This window comes from Solanum tuberosum, unplaced genomic scaffold (assembly GCF_000226075.1).
Source record: "Solanum tuberosum cultivar DM 1-3 516 R44 unplaced genomic scaffold, SolTub_3.0 scf00220, whole genome shotgun sequence".
NCBI lineage: Eukaryota > Viridiplantae > Streptophyta > Magnoliopsida > Solanales > Solanaceae > Solanum > Solanum tuberosum.
Window position 1 is genome coordinate 432,332 of NW_006239148.1, and position 7,348 is coordinate 439,679.

Consider the following 7,348-nt stretch of genomic DNA (forward strand, 5'->3'; position numbering starts at 1 on the left):
CCAAAAACCCCCCCCCCCCCCCTTTAAGCAATCTCTTGAAGCATTCCTATCCCAAAATCTTCAATCAAGACAGACAATGAGTAAGGGTGATGGATCCCTTTAAGTTAAACCACTGAATTAACACAAATGAAAAGGTACGATTACATCACCAATTTATGATCTAGAAGCCACTAAATAGAGTAAAAGAGTAAAACATAACTAAATTGCCCAATTGAAATAGGAATCCCCAAAAGAAAGGTGACAAGGAAAGGTAAACTAAGCATTTTCAACTAACTTGTCATTTTTCCTCTCAACAACCCCCAACCGAAAGGGAAAAAAAGAACATGGATAAAGATGAATGTGATAACTATATACATAAAAAAATAACAATAAAAACAACAAACAACCTTTAAATCATCTCCCCAAACCCCAAAAGAAGAGGAAAAACAAAGTCTAGATTTTCCCTCTAAACCACCCCCAACCTCAAAAGAAAAAAGAACAATAAGGTTTAAGGTAATAATGAACAAAATGGGAAATCAACAACAACAACACCAAAAAAAAAAAAGCAATAAGAAAGTGCGCACCTATGCAAAGTAAAAAGTAACGAAGCACAAGGGCTTTACGCAAAAGGCAAGAACAAAGTGCTTGTGTCTTCCAAGTTAAGTGTATAATTCAAACAAAAAAATATTGTACCCATGTACTCCCCCTGTTCCAATTTATGTGATGCACTTGCTTTTTAAGTTAGTTGCAAGAAAAATGAAGCATTGCTATATGTAAAACAACTTAACTTTGAACTTTTCAATTTATCTTTAATGAGATATAGCCATAGAAATATCTATAACTTGTTTAAAACCACAAGTTTCAAAAGTTTTTTTTTCTTAAACTATGTGCCGAGTTTAAGTGCATCTCATACATTGGGAAGGAGGAAGTACGATTTTTTGTGCTTATAACTTCAAGCAACTAACTTCAGAATCCAACATATAATAATGATAGTAATAATCAAACAAGTAAATGAAAGTATCATGAACATATAAATTTCAATGTCCATGGGATGATAACTTCAATCACTAAATAGACTTCCAATTTTACCATATAAAAGTATACATTTACATCATAAAATATTTGACTGTTTTAGTAAAGTACTGAGATAGAATCATAGAAGAAGAAAGAAGCAAAAGAGAAGCTCAGAATAAGAAATGGCAGAGGGAGACACTTGCAACTAGAAGAAAGAGAAAAAGTTTGTGTTTGAAGAAGAAAGTATAAGCATTACAAACTCAAGCAGAAGTTAATGTTGCAAAAGAAAACATAACAGTACATGGAGACAAGCTTTATTGCTCAAACAGAAAAATGTCCATTTTTTCTTAATCTCTTTTTCATCTCGTATAAAGAAACTAATCGCTTCTCCACATAGAATTTTGCATCTCATTGCCTGGAATGCATGCTTCTGTAAAGCACATTGTTCACACATGACACATGAAGTGATAACCCCTTGTATCACACCACTCCATTCCCTTTGAATATTGTAAAACATAAATATGGAGTCTTGGACAAAATGATTGTTTAAAAGGTAGGTACTTAGCGCTAATCAAGATGCTTAAGTATTCCTAATAGATCACAGACACAAAGTAGTATCACTAGCATATAAATGAAGTGATTTAGGTCTTTGAATAATGAGTACACATTGGATATGTATAAACAAGCACACAGGGAATACCAATTTTCACTCGTTCTTCAGCCATGCCTTTCAGTGAAGCTAAAGCAGTTGCTGCAGTCAGATCACTTCACATGACAGATGAAACTATTGGGTGAAGAAATTTATCAAAGTGAGGGGACTGAATAACCAACAAATTAAGCGTGAATAACACAATACAAGTACCACAAACTCAACTCAACAAAAGATGAAAATGTTCTTTCTCTTGGTGGAGACAACATAATCTGATAGCATCCATGGTGGTGCACCTCCATTAAAGTTGAAGGGTTCAATGAAAAATCAAGAAGATGATTATTGAGGAAGAAGTGTCCAAGAATTGTGACAAGAAGTGACCTATATGTTACATATATTTCTTGATCTAAGTACAAGTACACAAGAAGGAAGATTAGGGTCGCATGAGAACCCAATGGAGGGCCCCACATGAAGCCCAAGAGAAGCCTGTGTCATTTTTGGACATTATATTTGGGTGCAAATGTTGCATTTCTACCATTATTTTTGTTAGGTAGTTTTTGGAATAGTTTTACTTATTTTACTAGTTTAAAAGTTTCCTAGTTGTTATTATCATAAAAGTAGGATTTGAATCCCATGTTATTTGGGATTGGTTTCCCTGTATATAGGGGTGAATTTTGTTATTTTCAAAAGACATGATCAATATCATTTGAGAGGTTTCTCTTTTTTACACGTTTGTGTGTGGTGACTATGAATTTATCTTACAATCTTACAAGAACGATTCTTTAAGAGGTAAAATTAATTCCTAACTTGATATCTTTGGTTTTAACTAAAGTAAATTAAACAATGTAATTAGTCTTCCACTAATTGTTGCCTCTAATTTCTTCAAAATATGGGTCTGGATCACTTTTGATATATGCTCTTGAATTGACTCATATAGTATCATAATTAGTTTTAATCCACTAATTTTGATACTAAGATCACTTAGATATCTTGAGACTTTATCTTAAAATTTGAAGATTTTATTCTCAAATTCCACATATCTTCCAATTCTACATTTTAATCTTAGTATTTTCTTTGGAAACAACCTCTCTACCTCCACGAGGTAGTGATACGGTGTACTACATTCTACCCTCCCAACACCTCAATGTGGGATTTCACTGGGTATGATTTTTGTTTCCGCATTCTTTTCTTGTTTATTCAAATAACCCAATTCTTATCATAATCCTTGCTATTTCCCTATACTTAGTAGAAACTTGAATGTTCAAATGACAAATACAAAGCAAAATTCTCATGCCCGAGAAAGCTATCATCAACATTATTCAGTATTTTGTCAAGAAAAAAACAGCTAACTTGACTGCTCATGCCTACTGTCAAGGATGAAAATGGATATTAATAACCAGATAAAAAAGGATTAACATGAAAAATCACCAGGAGATTTGGTTTTGTAGCCCTTTACAAACTTGTTTTTAGTTTTATGTCCTCATAGCAATAGATCTGAAAAGGTCATTTTCTTCTATCCAATTCATAAGTGGCCAAAGAGATCATTTCCTCCAAATTACCTAACAACAAAATACCTCAATTCTAAGTTAATTGGAGTCTAAAATATGAATCATTTATATGCCTTACTGCTCTATTCAAGTCCATTTCATTCCAATACTAAGTGGAGTATTTTTTTTTTAACACAACATAAGGGTTCTGTACACTTCACACTTACCCCAACAAGAACATACAATCTCTAAGTAACTCGTGAGCTGTCTGGTAATGGAAGGAGAAAAAATCAAGAATTTTCCCCAAATGTGGCTGCCGTTAATATCATAACTTCGTGATTATCACCAAAACCCAACAACTATGACCAATAAAGTCAAATCCTCGTTATCACCGAGCAAGTTTTACAAGCAACTGAAAACTCAAAAAGTCTGTCAAAATCAAGCAATCCAACACAAAAGGAACAAAATTGATTAAAACCCAATATTAATATCAATAATTGAACTCAGTAGAATCATAGATCCTAATTTTAAGAGAAAAAAATCAAACAAATACCATTTTTCTGTAAGAGCAAAAACTAAACAGTGAATTCAATGGAGAAAAGAAAAAGAACCAGAAGTTGAAATTTAGACTATATATATGTATGAGCAGGAAAATTAATGGGTCGAGGAGAGAACCTGAGAATCAGATGGAGAAGATGATCGACCAATTTCTGGTCGAAAACTTAGATTATTGGAATTGTTAAAGTGGGTGTAAAGCTACATATCCATTGATGACGGTTTTGTCATGGTGCTAGCAAATCGACAAGAATATGCCGCTCGAGAGCATATGGACAGATGAGAACAAAGAGAAAGAGAGAGAGAGTTTTTGGGTGTCTGTGTAGGTGTGGCTCTCAGAGAAAGAGGGAGTAGGGGAACACAGAGCCAAAGAGAAGGATTAAGCATTGATAATTGCGTATTTATTTTATTGTATGTATATTATAATAATTGATAAATGTGTTAGAATGGAGTAAACAGTAATTTTTTTATTTACTTTTTAGGAAATTTCGTAAATAGTCATTATAATAAACTTAATTAGGCTTCTTAGTTCTAGTTTGCATATTTACCGGCGGTAGTTATAGTTTAAGTTGTTATGGGGACTTCGTTTGTGTAATTTGCGGGTACGTTTGTATAATTGAGTTATTCTCGTTCATATTTGTATAAATTGATTAGTATCAATTGATTTGATATTTTTGTATAAACTCGAAATAACGAATTTATACAAACACAAACATCTGAACTTTAAACAGTTATACAAATATTATTATACAAATTACATTATACAAAGGTTATACAAATTATATTATACAAACGTACACACTTATACAAACTGAAAAAAGTGGGTGACGTAATTATCTCTGAATGTTGGTTGTGAATGGTAATTAACGAAAACTATGGCTATGATGACTAATTAACTAATATATGCTTGCTTAACCGCATATTTTTTCCTATATTTTTTAGGTTAGGGGTATAATTTAGAGAAATTTTCAGAAACAATAAACATCAGGCTTTAATAGACACTCTTAGCTACCATTTCACTAATTACAATACGCAACTACACTTTGGTTTGCTACGAATTGTATTTTTTCGTTGGTGCTAAGGAAAAAATCAAACTACCTAATTGAAGTAAATCTCGGATGAAATCTTTTTCAATATGGTAAATCAACTACAATTACTCATGAACTCTTTCCATTTAATAACAAGACGTCGTTCTCTCTAGAGAGTTCAAAATAACGCATCGATCCAAGCAGCAAATTGAAACACAAATTTGGTAATTCACATTTATTCGTCAACCCACCATCAATAAGGTGTTTTCTCTGTCCCAACATCTTCAACTCACCATTGATAAGGTGTTATCTTTGTCATTTTCGTGTATAAATTATGATACTATATTGTTACATTGTTAGGTATAATTTGTTGTTAATATTCAACGGTATGCATCTAAATTTTTGATCATTCCAACGTGCATACAAATTTTGATTGACATACAAATTTGATTGGGGTAGAAATTTAGGAATTTGCAATTTTATATTGAATGGGTAGATTTGTAATGGATATACAAAGTATGTTATTGTTTATTTTAGTGTGTTTGATAGAAATTTCGATCTAAAATTGAGTTTAACTTGTTGAAAGGTATTATAGCAATGACAAGCATTAGTTTTCCGATCATGCACTTGAAAAGTTGAAATGAATACATTTGCTATGTTGGATACACGATAGAGGCAATTATATTAAAAAAGTATGCAACATATAGAAATTAGTTGAGGAAATTGCTAAACAAACTGATATAGATTTGAGATGCAACTGTATAGTGATGCCTCTCTAAAAATATACCACGATATGGGAGTAAGAACATATGGCTAATTGAAGAAAGATTTTTTTAAAAAAAGAGAAAGTATCCATTATGTGTAACTGTATTCGTCAAGGGTAAGGAATATAGTGACAGAAACCTTCAAATAAAAGGGGTGGGGACTATGTGGTATAAATACAGATGATACATTTGATGAACAAACATTAGTGCTTGTAGATGTATGTGTGTCAGTTGTGTGTGGTTTGATCAATTGCAAGATTATTTCAAACACTAATCAAAAAGAGGTAATGGTAGATCAGACTTATTGAGACTAGGCAATGCTAAAGGTTGTGATGTCATAATATTCAATTGACCATCAATTTCAATTTCGAACAGAGAGGTCAAATACAATCAGTATATTGTTTTTTATCTTCAAAATGAATACAAATTGTTACTTCCATATTTTAGAATGGATATAAGTAAATACAAATTGTTTCTTCCATTTTCAAATGTGTATGAGTATTTATTTGATGAATATTTATCTGTATCAATTATATCTGTATTTCATTTTCGAATGTGTATGTGTATTTTTTTAATGAGTATTCATTTGTATTTATATCAGTTATACTCGTATTCTGTTTTCAAATGTACAGTTGTAGTTGTTTGATGAGTATTTATTTGTATTTGTATCAGTTATACATGTATTTCATGTTTGAATGTGTATGAGTATTTATTTGACGAGCATTCATTTGTATTTGTATCAATTATACTCATATTCAATTTTTTAATGTGTGTATGTATTTGTGTGATGAGTATTCATTTATATTTATATCAGTTATACTCTTATTTCATTTTCAAATTTGTATGCATATTTGTTTGATAAGTATTCAATTGTATATGTATCAGTTATACTCTTATTTGTGTATCTGAAAATTGCAAGTGGATAATGAAATCGTTAAATACCAACAAATCTGAAATGTTTAGAATTAGAGATTTTAACATGGATCATACATGTCCCTTGAAGGACATAGTGTATTCTCAATGACAAGCAACAATAGTTAAACCTAAGTTATCCAATCATAACAGTAAATACACACTAAAGGATATAATATATGATGTTAAATTGAACATTCGAGTTGATATAACCTACATGTTGGCATGGAGGGCTAAGAAAAAGGTTGTAGATTCAATGAGGGGAACACCATCTAATTCATACAATAAATTAACAAGATACTTGTGCGCATTAGATACCACGTACCTCGGCACACATATAAGAATGAAGAAGACCGATGAGAATTAAGTTTTATGTCTTTTTGTTTCTTTATGTTCATTCATAAAAAAAATTGAAAGTTCTAAATCAATTGTTGTAGTGGATGGCAGCTACCTCAGAGGCACTTATAATGGGACATTCATTCGTGTCTGTCAATACTTTGGATAAAACATGTATTTGATGTTATTTGAATACACTATCATACAGTTTTAAAGATTATATTTTTATTAGGCATAATACATAAATTGGACCCTTAACTTGGCTTCAAATTATAACTTTGACCTTTAACTTTTTGAGTGCACAAATAGGCACTTTAACTATCCAAAACTTAAACAAAAAAACACTCGGATCCTACCTGGCAAAATGCGTGAAATACACTCAAATTAGGCGCGTCAGATGTAAAAATCGAGGGGCCCAACAGTAAAAAAAGCGTTGAAAGGACAATTAAACCCTCTTTCTATTTTTTTCAACAATTTTCCCCTTTTTTGCATTATTTGTTGTTCACTGCAACAAATAATTTTTTTTACTAGAGTAGAAAATTTAAAAATATCTTTTATTTTTACTAGAGTAGAAAATAATTTTTGAAATTAAACTTAATTTTTTTTGGGGGTGCGGGGCCGGGG

The 7,348-nt window shown here is 31.5% G+C and overlaps 1 protein-coding gene across 2 annotated transcripts in view; it reads right to left on the reverse strand.

Annotated features, from left to right (window-relative positions):
• The window catches only part of LOC102596025 (E3 ubiquitin-protein ligase MBR2-like), an 11,988-nt gene extending 7,919 nt beyond the window's left edge, over window positions 1–4,069 (reverse strand). For both annotated transcript variants that reach the window (XM_006356516.2, XM_006356515.2), the window contains exon 1: window positions 3,805–4,069. The gene's annotated coding sequence lies outside the window, so the exon portion shown is untranslated. The remainder of the gene's footprint in view (window positions 1–3,804) is intronic.
• Window positions 4,070–7,348: the final 3,279 nt, after the last annotated feature.